Consider the following 10,598-nt stretch of genomic DNA (forward strand, 5'->3'; position numbering starts at 1 on the left):
AAAATTGAAATGAAATTATTTAGGAAGACAGAAAACCACTCCTTCACTATGCTACTCCAAGTCAGCTTTCGTTCTCTCAAGGAACCCCACAAAAGACACTCCTCACCCAGGCAAAACACTGAACACAGTATTTTTAACATACAGATTTATTTCTAAAAAATGTCATCTAGTTTATCTGTGTGAAATTAGCCTGCTGGAAAGAATATTTTCTTGCCTCCTTTAAATTCAAGATTGCCTCTGTATTTAGTGTAGCTCTTTCATTGCACTGACAACAGGAGCAGCCACTGAAGAAAGCAGACTCACCTTCCAAAGATATACACAGTCTGCCTTTTAAATGGTAACGCAGCTGACTAAAGAGTATTTTAACTGAAACTGTTTGCATTCTCAAAGTCAGTAGGAATGACCATGAGAGATGCGCAGGAAAAAAAAGAGTTTTAGGTTTTGTTGGGTCATTTCTTCAATGATCAAAGTACCATTTGACCACCAAGCTCCTCAGTTCATAGATAAAATACTTTAGACCTTATCTATACCCTAACACTACATGTTAAACTTTTAAACCTATTATTTCCTACAAATGGTTACTTCCATGGATATGTGCCATGCTGAAACAACTACACTGATTTTCCTTCTCATCAAGACGTAGCCTTGGTGCAACCGATATGTGAATACTTCTTTAACTTAATAATGCAATTACTTAATCTAAGACCTGTTTCCCAAATTAAAGGCACACACAGTCTGTCATACCCATCCCAAGACTTACGCTCGCATGGCACTTCTGTACGACTTAAAATCAATTTACTCATTTTTATTCTAGTTTATATTTAGATAGTCCATCATGAAAGAGCCAGAACTTTACCCTAACCCAGGTCCTCTGTATGCCATATGTATATGCAATCTACTACATCAATCAAAACGGCTCACAGTTCAGATGATGTATACACAAATAAATGTACTTTACCTAGAGGTCAAAATGATTTCTGTAAGAGCACAGTATATTCTCTTGTTTTTAGCTACCTCCCACAACCATGAAGTATAAAAATTTAACAAGCTGCAAAATAACAAACTGAACGCCATACATCGAGTTTCTTTAGTGTCACGCTAGGAATGCTATAATTATAATCAAGAATACACTTCACTTTTAACTCTATTTTTTACTGTATCTTTCTACCTTATGGCCCGTGGTGGCCTATGCTAGTTTTATTATAAAATACAGTTATGGGGAGGAAAGGGTAAAAAACCCCCACAAACTTTAAAAAAATCAATTCTGCTACTCTGAGATCATATGTGCAGGAGCTGAGGTGTTGATTTTGGCTTCTTAAGATGGTGCTTATATGTTTTGTCCTTATTCCTGTCTCAGCTTTTGCAACCACATAATACTGTCTCGGGTGATCACTATGACAGTGGATAAATTAGGATTTCACTACCATTAAGTATGAATTGCTTCTTAACAAGGCTATGAGTCAGCGTAGCCTTTACGTGACAGAACTGAAAGACTTTCAAACCTGGACCTTCAATACATTAAGTACAATAGGCAGGATTTTTAAAAAATGTTTCAGAAATGCTGAGAAATAAGGTTGGCTGAAATGCATACATATCACTTAATTAGTCGCATGAAGTGAAAGCTGCTACACAAATTCACTGGAAAAGACAGTAATACTTGTCTACATATAGTAGGAAAAAAACACTGCTGAAATGCTGATAATCCACTTTTATGTTTTTTTCCTTTTTTAACTGGACACCAACTTTCATAGACATAGAACAATATCAAATCTATGAACATACAGGTTTTCTAAAAACTATGATTCATTCTTTGTTGAATTTTGACCGAGAAATATATATGGCTGAAATAAAACATGAATGGACACATTATATATATGACAATTCAATTAAATGACTGTCTAATATAAGTGGGTAAAAAATAGTTTCTGAACTTGTCATGAGAAACTGCAGAAGACTGAATCCTGGCTATTCTAAAACTCCCTTGTATTTTATCAGGTTGGATAGTCAGCCTCAGTGCTCTAATGTAAATATGCAAAGTCCACTGCTATAGATTCATGAGGAGTCCTGACCCTGAGATTTTTCAATTTTATTTGCTCATCTGAGTCCACTACATAGTTATTCTAGGAACCTTTCTGTATTTCAGTGTTATGCAAATTTCTTGTAAAGATTTGGAAATGTAATTTAAATATACTGCATATTACTGTGACTCATAGGTATTCAATTAGTAAAGGAGACGTCTGCATTTGTCCACTTCACATTAATCTCTGAAAAATAATTAATACATACCAGATGCTGTGTAATGACTTACTGAAATATGCAAATAAAAATATTCAAAGGGCCTTCACTAATTTTATGACAATGAAGTCCATTGCTATGATATTCCAAACAACCCTAATTCTTATTTTCTTAAGTGTACACAAGTACAATAAAACACAGAAATAAAATCTTAGCTTTCTTTACAAGAAAATAGGATTTGAGTTGGAAGTCTAAATGTCAGCTCTGAACATTATAAAATTATACACAATGAGGAGGAAACAGGGCTGATAGTGCATATAAATATGACAGTGTATTAGGCTGCATTTAATTACCAGTTCAAACAACAACCTGATCTAACCTTTGACAAGTAAAATAAATGTTCTGAATAATTTAACCAAAGTAAACATTCGTCGTTAAATGCTGGCTAATTATAGTAAGAGTTGTACTGAGAGGGGGGAAAAAAAACCCAAAGAGATGGTAATTTATACACTTCTCCTGCAATTGCCGCAGCTATTTCTTGAAACCCTTGATTTTTTTTTTCCATGCGGGATAGCTAGCAAGTATCTACTTCTGGAAAGAAAAATCTGTCTACATTTAAAGGAAGAAGCACCATATTAGAATAAATAGCCTTGATTAACGAGCACTGAAGAAATAGTCCAAACAGAGAAAATAAGGTAACACTAGTTTCAAGAATATCCACCTTTTCTGCGGATGGCTTTTTGATATGAAAGGTCTCAGCTTGAAATGCTCCGTATCACACTGAAAGACAGGAAAGGATAGAATAACTATTAAATCTTTTCCAAAGTGTCAGTGAAAAATCACACAAAAGTATTATTACAGGATAAGGGAGCGCAGTTCAGTCATGTTGAATGCACTTCTGAGAAGAGGAAAGAAAAAATCTAAATTCTTTTTTTACATAAATATGAGATCAACAGTAAAATGACATAAATAAACCAGACAGATTCTTTAAAAACAACCCCATCCAAATTGTGTAATGATGAAATAATTCCACCACCATGACTTTTTCAGATATATTATCTACAGCCAGATGTAGTATCCATATGAAATACTAAGCTTGTTTCAAAAAGTATCTAAATATCTCAGAAAAAAATAAATATATGTAACAAGTATTTGAAGTCAGCATGCTTTGAATATCAGAATATTAATAACCATGAAATTATTAAAAAAGGTAGGTTTTTTTCCCTGCAGCATATATGCCTTCCAGTTGTAGGCTATGAATGGCTTTTGCTATCTTTGGGCCAAGAGTTTCACTTATTTATGTGATGAAAAGTTATCAACAACATCAGCTGTCTATCTCCATGCACAATAACTATGAATCAGAAGAATCAGAAGACCATGAAAATTTCACGGACAAGCAATGTATGGTAAATAAAAGAAGCCTATGAATCCCTGATCTTGAATATATATTAATATTTGAAGGCTTTATATAATCTGCAAAGTAAAAAGTGAAAACCATTAAAAATATTAAAACTGACTGTAAGTATGTTCCCCTCTTTTCCCAAAAGTAATTTGTGTGCAGATAAATTCTGGCCACCAGTTTCTAAGACAAACGTATTATTTTTAAGTTACCTTTTATATTTTCATAAATATTTAAACTCTCCCTGAAATTTTAAATATGTTTATAGAGACACAGATGCTAACATTCTCAGATTCTTAGCCTCTTACAATGAAAAAAATATGAATTAAACTATTTCTTGCACACTGTAAGAGAAACAATTTTTAAAAGAAACAAATAATAAATTTACCAAAAAAATTATCACAAATTGTTTGATAATGAGTCAGGTGGAGTCATGAAACTGAAGTGGATTTTCTAGCTTACAGTGTAAACTGAATATTGGAAAATTGAGTTTGAAAGTCATTATTATTCCTGCTCCATAGCTAAGGGTAAAGTCTTTAAGCAAACAAAGTAGTAAAGAACTTGACAAGATCCATGCCTGACACTTTGGAGAAACCCAAATACAGAAATAATTTTACACTGTATCTACTGCTTTGTGCCAAATGGACAGTGACATGCACTGTTTTTAATTATGCTGAGGTACCCACAAAAAAATACTCAGCTATATGTAGACAGGACAAAGGGAAATCTTAGGCAGTCATTGGTAAATGCAATGAATCAACTCTTCCCTGCTATTATACTGCACATAAAATTTTGGCATTTAGGCATAAAACTGGAACAGATCTTCTCTAGAGTTGTTATATTTTTTGTGTTCTGCATTTGAAATGTTATCAGGTCAGAAAGATAAATTTCACCTTTCTGTGAACTAAAAGGCAGCAAGAAATAAAAGTAGCCACTCAGTTATAAAACTTTATCTTCTCAAAAATACTTATATTTTAGATAAAGAATGAAATAAATAAAACTATCCAGGTCATAGGTTGTGAGGGCTGATGTGAAGACTGCTGATTGATGAGGAGTTCACACATAATGCTAGACACTCATCAGGGTCAACTGTACTTTCCTGGTACTCCTAATTTTCTCAACTGTTGTGTTCTAGAAGTACGATACTAAGCATCTAAATAAGACACGTAATACAATAATTTATATTTAAGTAAAATCTGACAGAAACATTGAGAAAAATGCTAGTCTACTAGAATGCTGATATACTAAAAAAGCCAACAAAACTCTTTCCAGCATAGCTGCAAGAAATATGTGTTGTTCCTGAATTTCATCTTAGGTTTGGTCTGATATAGCAGGTGGTCTATCTGGAAGGGTGATTATAACCAAATAATTTGGTTACATATGTACATGTATTTTGGCTTAAACCCATTAATACCTTTACCCAGTGTGGCCCACCCGGAGGACAATTTATCCAAGTCCAAAAGATATCTCCAACCAGACCAGGAAAGGAGAAGAGGAATTCCATGATCCTGAACCTAGTCAAGCTTCTCCCCTGACTTCATGCACCAAATTTTAACACTGCCAAAACCCACGAGAAGTAAAGACTGAGTTAGTACTTTAGATCCATACTTTTGTGCAGTAGGTTACAGAGAAATCAGAAATAGCAATAAAATAAAATGGGGAATGGTTAAACCAATGGAAGTTATAGCAGAGCTATGACTGTGGGGTTCTTTTTGAACTAATTCAACATTTCACCATGGTAATCTTTTATTATAAGTAACAATTAATTTAGTCTGTATTGGAGGTTTCCTACATACTTTAGTTTCCATGTACTTGTAAGGTCTTCCTAAAGAGAATTCACTTTTGTGTAGAATGGCTTTGTGAAGTGGATTAGCCTCCACAAGGGATCTAAATTGACAATAATGAATTCATTTTATATAGTAGGCTAGACTTAAATGAGAAGTGAAAGGCCAGTGCCAACAGAGTTCAGTGATCAGCCACTGTTGTTCTCTATATAATTTACTGGTTGAGTTTAATAATTACAGCATTGCCTTGATAATCTGTAGCTGTAGCATACTGGAAGGAGAGGAAGAGAAAAGACTTCTTGTGTTAATAGGAGAATTGAATTTTTTTATGTAAATGCAGACCCACATAAATTGCAAATGGAGTATTTATAACAAACATCTAAGTACACTGACACTGGTTTAAACTAAAATTAATTTATATCACTCAAATCCGGAAAAACATAATTTCAAGCCTTGATCTTATTAGGATACTTAATGTAATCTTATTAGAATGTGAGCTTCTATATATCAAAGTGTTTTATACATTGCAAATATATTTTAAAGAGCTTCAATAAACATTACTAAACAATTCACTACTGATCTCCAAACCTAGTTTCACAGAGGCAGATTATTGGATCTGCAAGTAATACTGCAGGAGAGGCAATGCCCTCACATAGGCGATATTATTGCTGCTATACAGAACCGGCTGTCACATGAGTGTTAAGTAAGTTTCCAGGACTTTCTCATCTCTTAACTGCCTGAGATTTAGCACTGAGCAGCATGCTTTCCAAAAGGACAGAGTACCTACAGCTTCAGCAGAAGCAAATGGGGATCATAGATGCTTAAAATTTCAGAAAATCAGGCCTGGTGCCACATACAAGGAAAACGCTGCCAGAAATGTCACTCACAGAATCCATGCCTGCCACTCCACAGGGATTCATATATGCTTAATGATGGCTAGCAAGTACAGAGAGCAGACCTAGCTAAGGAAAAACAACAGAAAATCAGGCAGCAGGCAAGCAATGAGCACTCTGTCTGCACTTGTATCCCCACTGGCAAAGTAAAAGTAAAATGGTTAAGAAACCAGCAAGGCTGATGCCAAAATCTGAAATGTTTCTAAGGACTATAGCAGACCTTAAAAGATAGTTTTTAATTTCATTTGAAACAGTTTCAATACTTCAACATTAATGTATGCACATATATATTAATGAAGCAGACATGTTAATCCCCTCGATGTCGATGTCTGTGAAGCATCTTAGCTCTTACTTCCTTCACCACCAGTCGTGTGTAAGTAACATACTGTGGCAACATATGAATAGTTCATAGCTCCAGCAACAAATGAATGAATGAACAGTGACCTAAACGCAAGCAGCCATTAAGGTTTCTGTTTCTTTACCCATCAGCTATCGCATATACTCTCGGCAAACAAGTGTGTTTTTCTAACATGCACACTTGTCTGGTAATAAGTTAAAAAAGTCAGGAGCCTTTATGTTTTTCCCCTACACGCTTCGTTTCTTGCTACATGCATTGGAGTTTTACTCTATTAGAGATGTTGATGACAAGCGAAAGAAATGGAGGTGATGCTGCCAGGGATTAAGGTAAAGAATGCTAAAATACTTTGCAGAAGCACAAAGGGTCTGCCGTTGCTTCCCTGCACTTGGAAAGCTTAAGCACAAGCTTGCTGAAAAGCGCAACGAGAGCTTCCAGTTAGCAATCCTATTTGATTTTAGTATGCAGTTATATACCTCTTGCAAGACTTTAAAGTGCTGTAACAAACTATGAGGAAAGATAAAAAGAAAGGGAAAAATACTAACATTTTAAATTGTATGAATAATTACAGTGTGCTGAAACCTGGGGTTTTTTTTTTAGTTTGACTTGGGTTTTGTTATACTTTATGGGGGAAGAAGAGAAGAGCAAACCTGTGCCTCCCAAGAGCCAGGACTGTTCTTTTTCACAGGTTCAGTTCAAAATAATCCCACTAATAACCTATCAATACAGTGGGTTCAGAGATAAATTACACTATAATTAATGCCATGAAACTAAATTCCAGCTGCAGAATCTTCTAACAGGAATCATCTATAAGAACAACCACTGGCCTTTAAGGGACCAGCAAGTACAATTTTAAGTAACAGTAGTCCACAAAAATACTTTTCCAATTTTTAAACAGAATGACACAAACTTACCTGTCAATGAAAACTCAACAGAAGTCAATTTTTCAAATCTTTTTTTTATCTCAGTTTAAAAACTGGATCCATTTTCCTGTTATTGGCAGTATATGGATCAAAATTCTCAGCCCCTGTTATTCTTGCAGAAAATGATCTCTGCAAAAATAAGCTCAATAAAATTAAGACAACCCAGGCCAAAGAAAAGAAAGAGATCCTGGGAGCTGTTAGTACAGTAAGTGAGCATTACACTAATGTATTTGTCTTTGTAGAAAGTAGAGAAAACCAGAATGAACGCTGTCTGCTTGTGCTTTTTTTCCCTTCTACACTAAGTCTTTTATATACGACAGTGTAGCTTTATTTTATTATTTTTAACCAATTTAATCAATGTGGATAGTTGGTCAAGGGAACTAAAAGTCTACTGAAGTGCAAAGTGAATGACTGGCTTCTTTATCCTTGAAGGTTGCATCATTCTGCCTTGTAATTTTTAAATCCAAAATTTGTAGGGAACATCTGTTCATATTGAGATTAGCTCTGCCCCTTCAAGCATCAACCCTGAACCATGTATGAGGTATGTAAATTTTTTTAAAAAGCACTTTGGTTTACATCACACCAGTTTTCTCCAGCACCTCACTATGTTCTTAGATCAACAAGACATGACTTTTCAAATGTTTGCTTCCTCCCATCCTTTAAGTAGGCAGAAATGTGCACATACGTGGGTACGAGATGCGTTAATGCACTACTGAATAGGTAAAACACTACCTTTGCAGGATAAAAGATCTACTCTTTTACCACAAGATGATTTTAGCATAAGGGACCACAAGAAAAGAAGCAGTTACAAGATCTTATCTCTCAGAACATAAAATAAAATCTTTCACAAATGAAGAAAATAATTGTCAGAAACCACTTGTTATGAACAAGAATTTAATTTCCCTGAACTCAAACCCTACAGCATTCAGCTAACTGGAAAGTAAAATGACTCATAAACTGCCAAACAAGCAATATGGGTGAAAACAGAATTTGTTCTGTCAGAGAAAAATGTAACAAAATGGTAAATTGAAAACTTTATTTTAAAATGTACGTAGTAGTGACAAAGATCTGACTGAGACGAGAAGTATGACTGGAAAAAGAAAAGGCTAGCTGATCAGACTGACAAGAGCAGAACAATTTGGAAACTGCAGATTCAGCTGGTCCCTGCTGTTACTTTACCTCAAGCACATGAAGGGATTATATCTATGCAGGAAGGGGAACACATTTGGTGAAGCTGTGGCTAATATAAAGTCATAATGGGTGGACTTCTTCACTGTGTGTAATACCCTCCTAGATATACCAAAGCTGCTCTGCAGCACCATTTCCTGGATGCCTGGAATTGGATTATCAGTTTTGCTGCAGGTTTACAAGGGCAAGGTAGCTTTAGACCCCCTTCCTCTCTCCTTTCTTTTCCCTGTTCTCCCCCAATATTAATCTCACCTTTATCCTTGAAAATTATTTACATTACAAATTAAAAATAATGTTACTGAGATTATAGGAAAGCCACCATTTCAAATTTTAACTGTCATACATAATGATCTATTTTGGTTTCTTCCTCATTTTAGGACTTCTTTGTGTGTATTCATACATTTCTTTTCAACCCTGCCAGAGGTAAGAGGTTGAATGGACACTGACAGTCCATTGAAGGAGAATAGGTTCTTTCATGATAAGCCAACATAGCTCTAGGCCAATTTTGGACATTATTTGGCAAGCGTTACTGCATTAGGTAAGCAATTTTTCAAGGTTCACATGCATCAAGTGCAGTGCATATAATACAGCTATTAAAAAGTAGTATTAACATAAGACTCAATATATCACATTAATGTAATTATCTGCTCAATTCAACATGCCAACAGAGCATTTACATACAACTAAAAATGTATAAACTCACAAAAAGAAAAATCTCTACTGTATGATGGTATTAGATAGCTTATGCTCCCACTTCTTTCTTTAAATGACATCCAGTAATACTATTCAAAAAAGAAACTCGCATGTCACATAACCAACCAGGCTTGGGACTCCTATATTCATATCTACAAAAAGAATGAAAAAGTAATCAGAAATTTCATGGACAGTATATATACTTATTAATATGATCTGTTTTATTAGGTCCCAGTGAAAACATCTTATTAGTTCTACAATTAAATGATTCAGAAACCATCCACACTATCTTTGCCTTTTAACAGTTCCAATCAGTAGCAGATCTAGGTGTAATCAACAGCAGCAGGGGGCTTTAGGAAGCAAAACAAAACAAAAACAGTAGGGATCTTTACTAGTTTACAGTAATTGATACAAGGAGATGTTATATGTTACTGCAAGTTAGCCCAAGATACAGAAAAGCTACATGGAAATTCCCTATTATTTACAACTACCATTTCAATATAACAACAGCAATACAATAAGCTTTTTTAAAAAATTGAATATTTAAAGTTTACTGAATTCCTTGCTGATCTAGAACTTCATCTCATTTTTGCTTCCTCCATTTTACATTTTCTGTAACAAGATCAATATTTGGGTTACCATGTATTCAGAATCCATGGATGTCACCCCTTAAATTTGTGAGTGGGCTGCACGAGTGATATAAAGTCCCTCTTCTGTAGGAGTTGAGCACATGGTCTGAACAGCACTTTTAGCCCCTGCTATGCATGGTAGCGAAACTATATTTCCCATATGTTAGTGCTGACAGGCTGACTGATATAAATTCAACTCAAAGAAACTTACATACAAGTTATTTTTACGCTTTTTAATCCTTTTCCTCTATTAACAGTGTCCCAGATATAAGAGAGGAATACATTAAAGAGAAATTGATAAGTGGTGCAATAATTTATGCACCCTTTGAGTGCTAGGACATCTGCATAAAACGAGGCCATCGCCTTTTTGATGTCAAGGATCTTGGGATAGTTCCAAATTGTTAGTATTTAAATCCTAAGCTCTTAAATTCCCATTGATTTTAACACAAGCGTGAAGAGATAGGCATGCAAGTATCTTTTTGGATCTGCCTTTGTTAAC

At 34.9% G+C, this 10,598-nt stretch overlaps 1 protein-coding gene across 4 annotated transcripts in view; it reads right to left on the reverse strand.

Moving 5' to 3' along the window:
* Nucleotides 1-10,598, reverse strand: part of TBC1D5 (TBC1 domain family member 5) — a 288,784-nt gene that overhangs the window by 197,901 nt on the left and 80,285 nt on the right. Inside the window, exon 3 of one of the 4 annotated variants that reach the window (XM_027639071.1) lies at nucleotides 2,957-3,015. The exons of the other annotated variants lie outside the window; for them this stretch is intronic. The gene's annotated coding sequence lies outside the window, so the exon portion shown is untranslated. The remainder of the gene's footprint in view (nucleotides 1-2,956; nucleotides 3,016-10,598) is intronic. 4 annotated transcript variants of the gene reach the window in all.

Source organism: Corapipo altera, unplaced genomic scaffold, assembly GCF_003945725.1.
Source record: "Corapipo altera isolate COAL_440 unplaced genomic scaffold, ASM394572v1 44, whole genome shotgun sequence".
Taxonomy (NCBI): Eukaryota; Metazoa; Chordata; class Aves; order Passeriformes; family Pipridae; genus Corapipo; species Corapipo altera.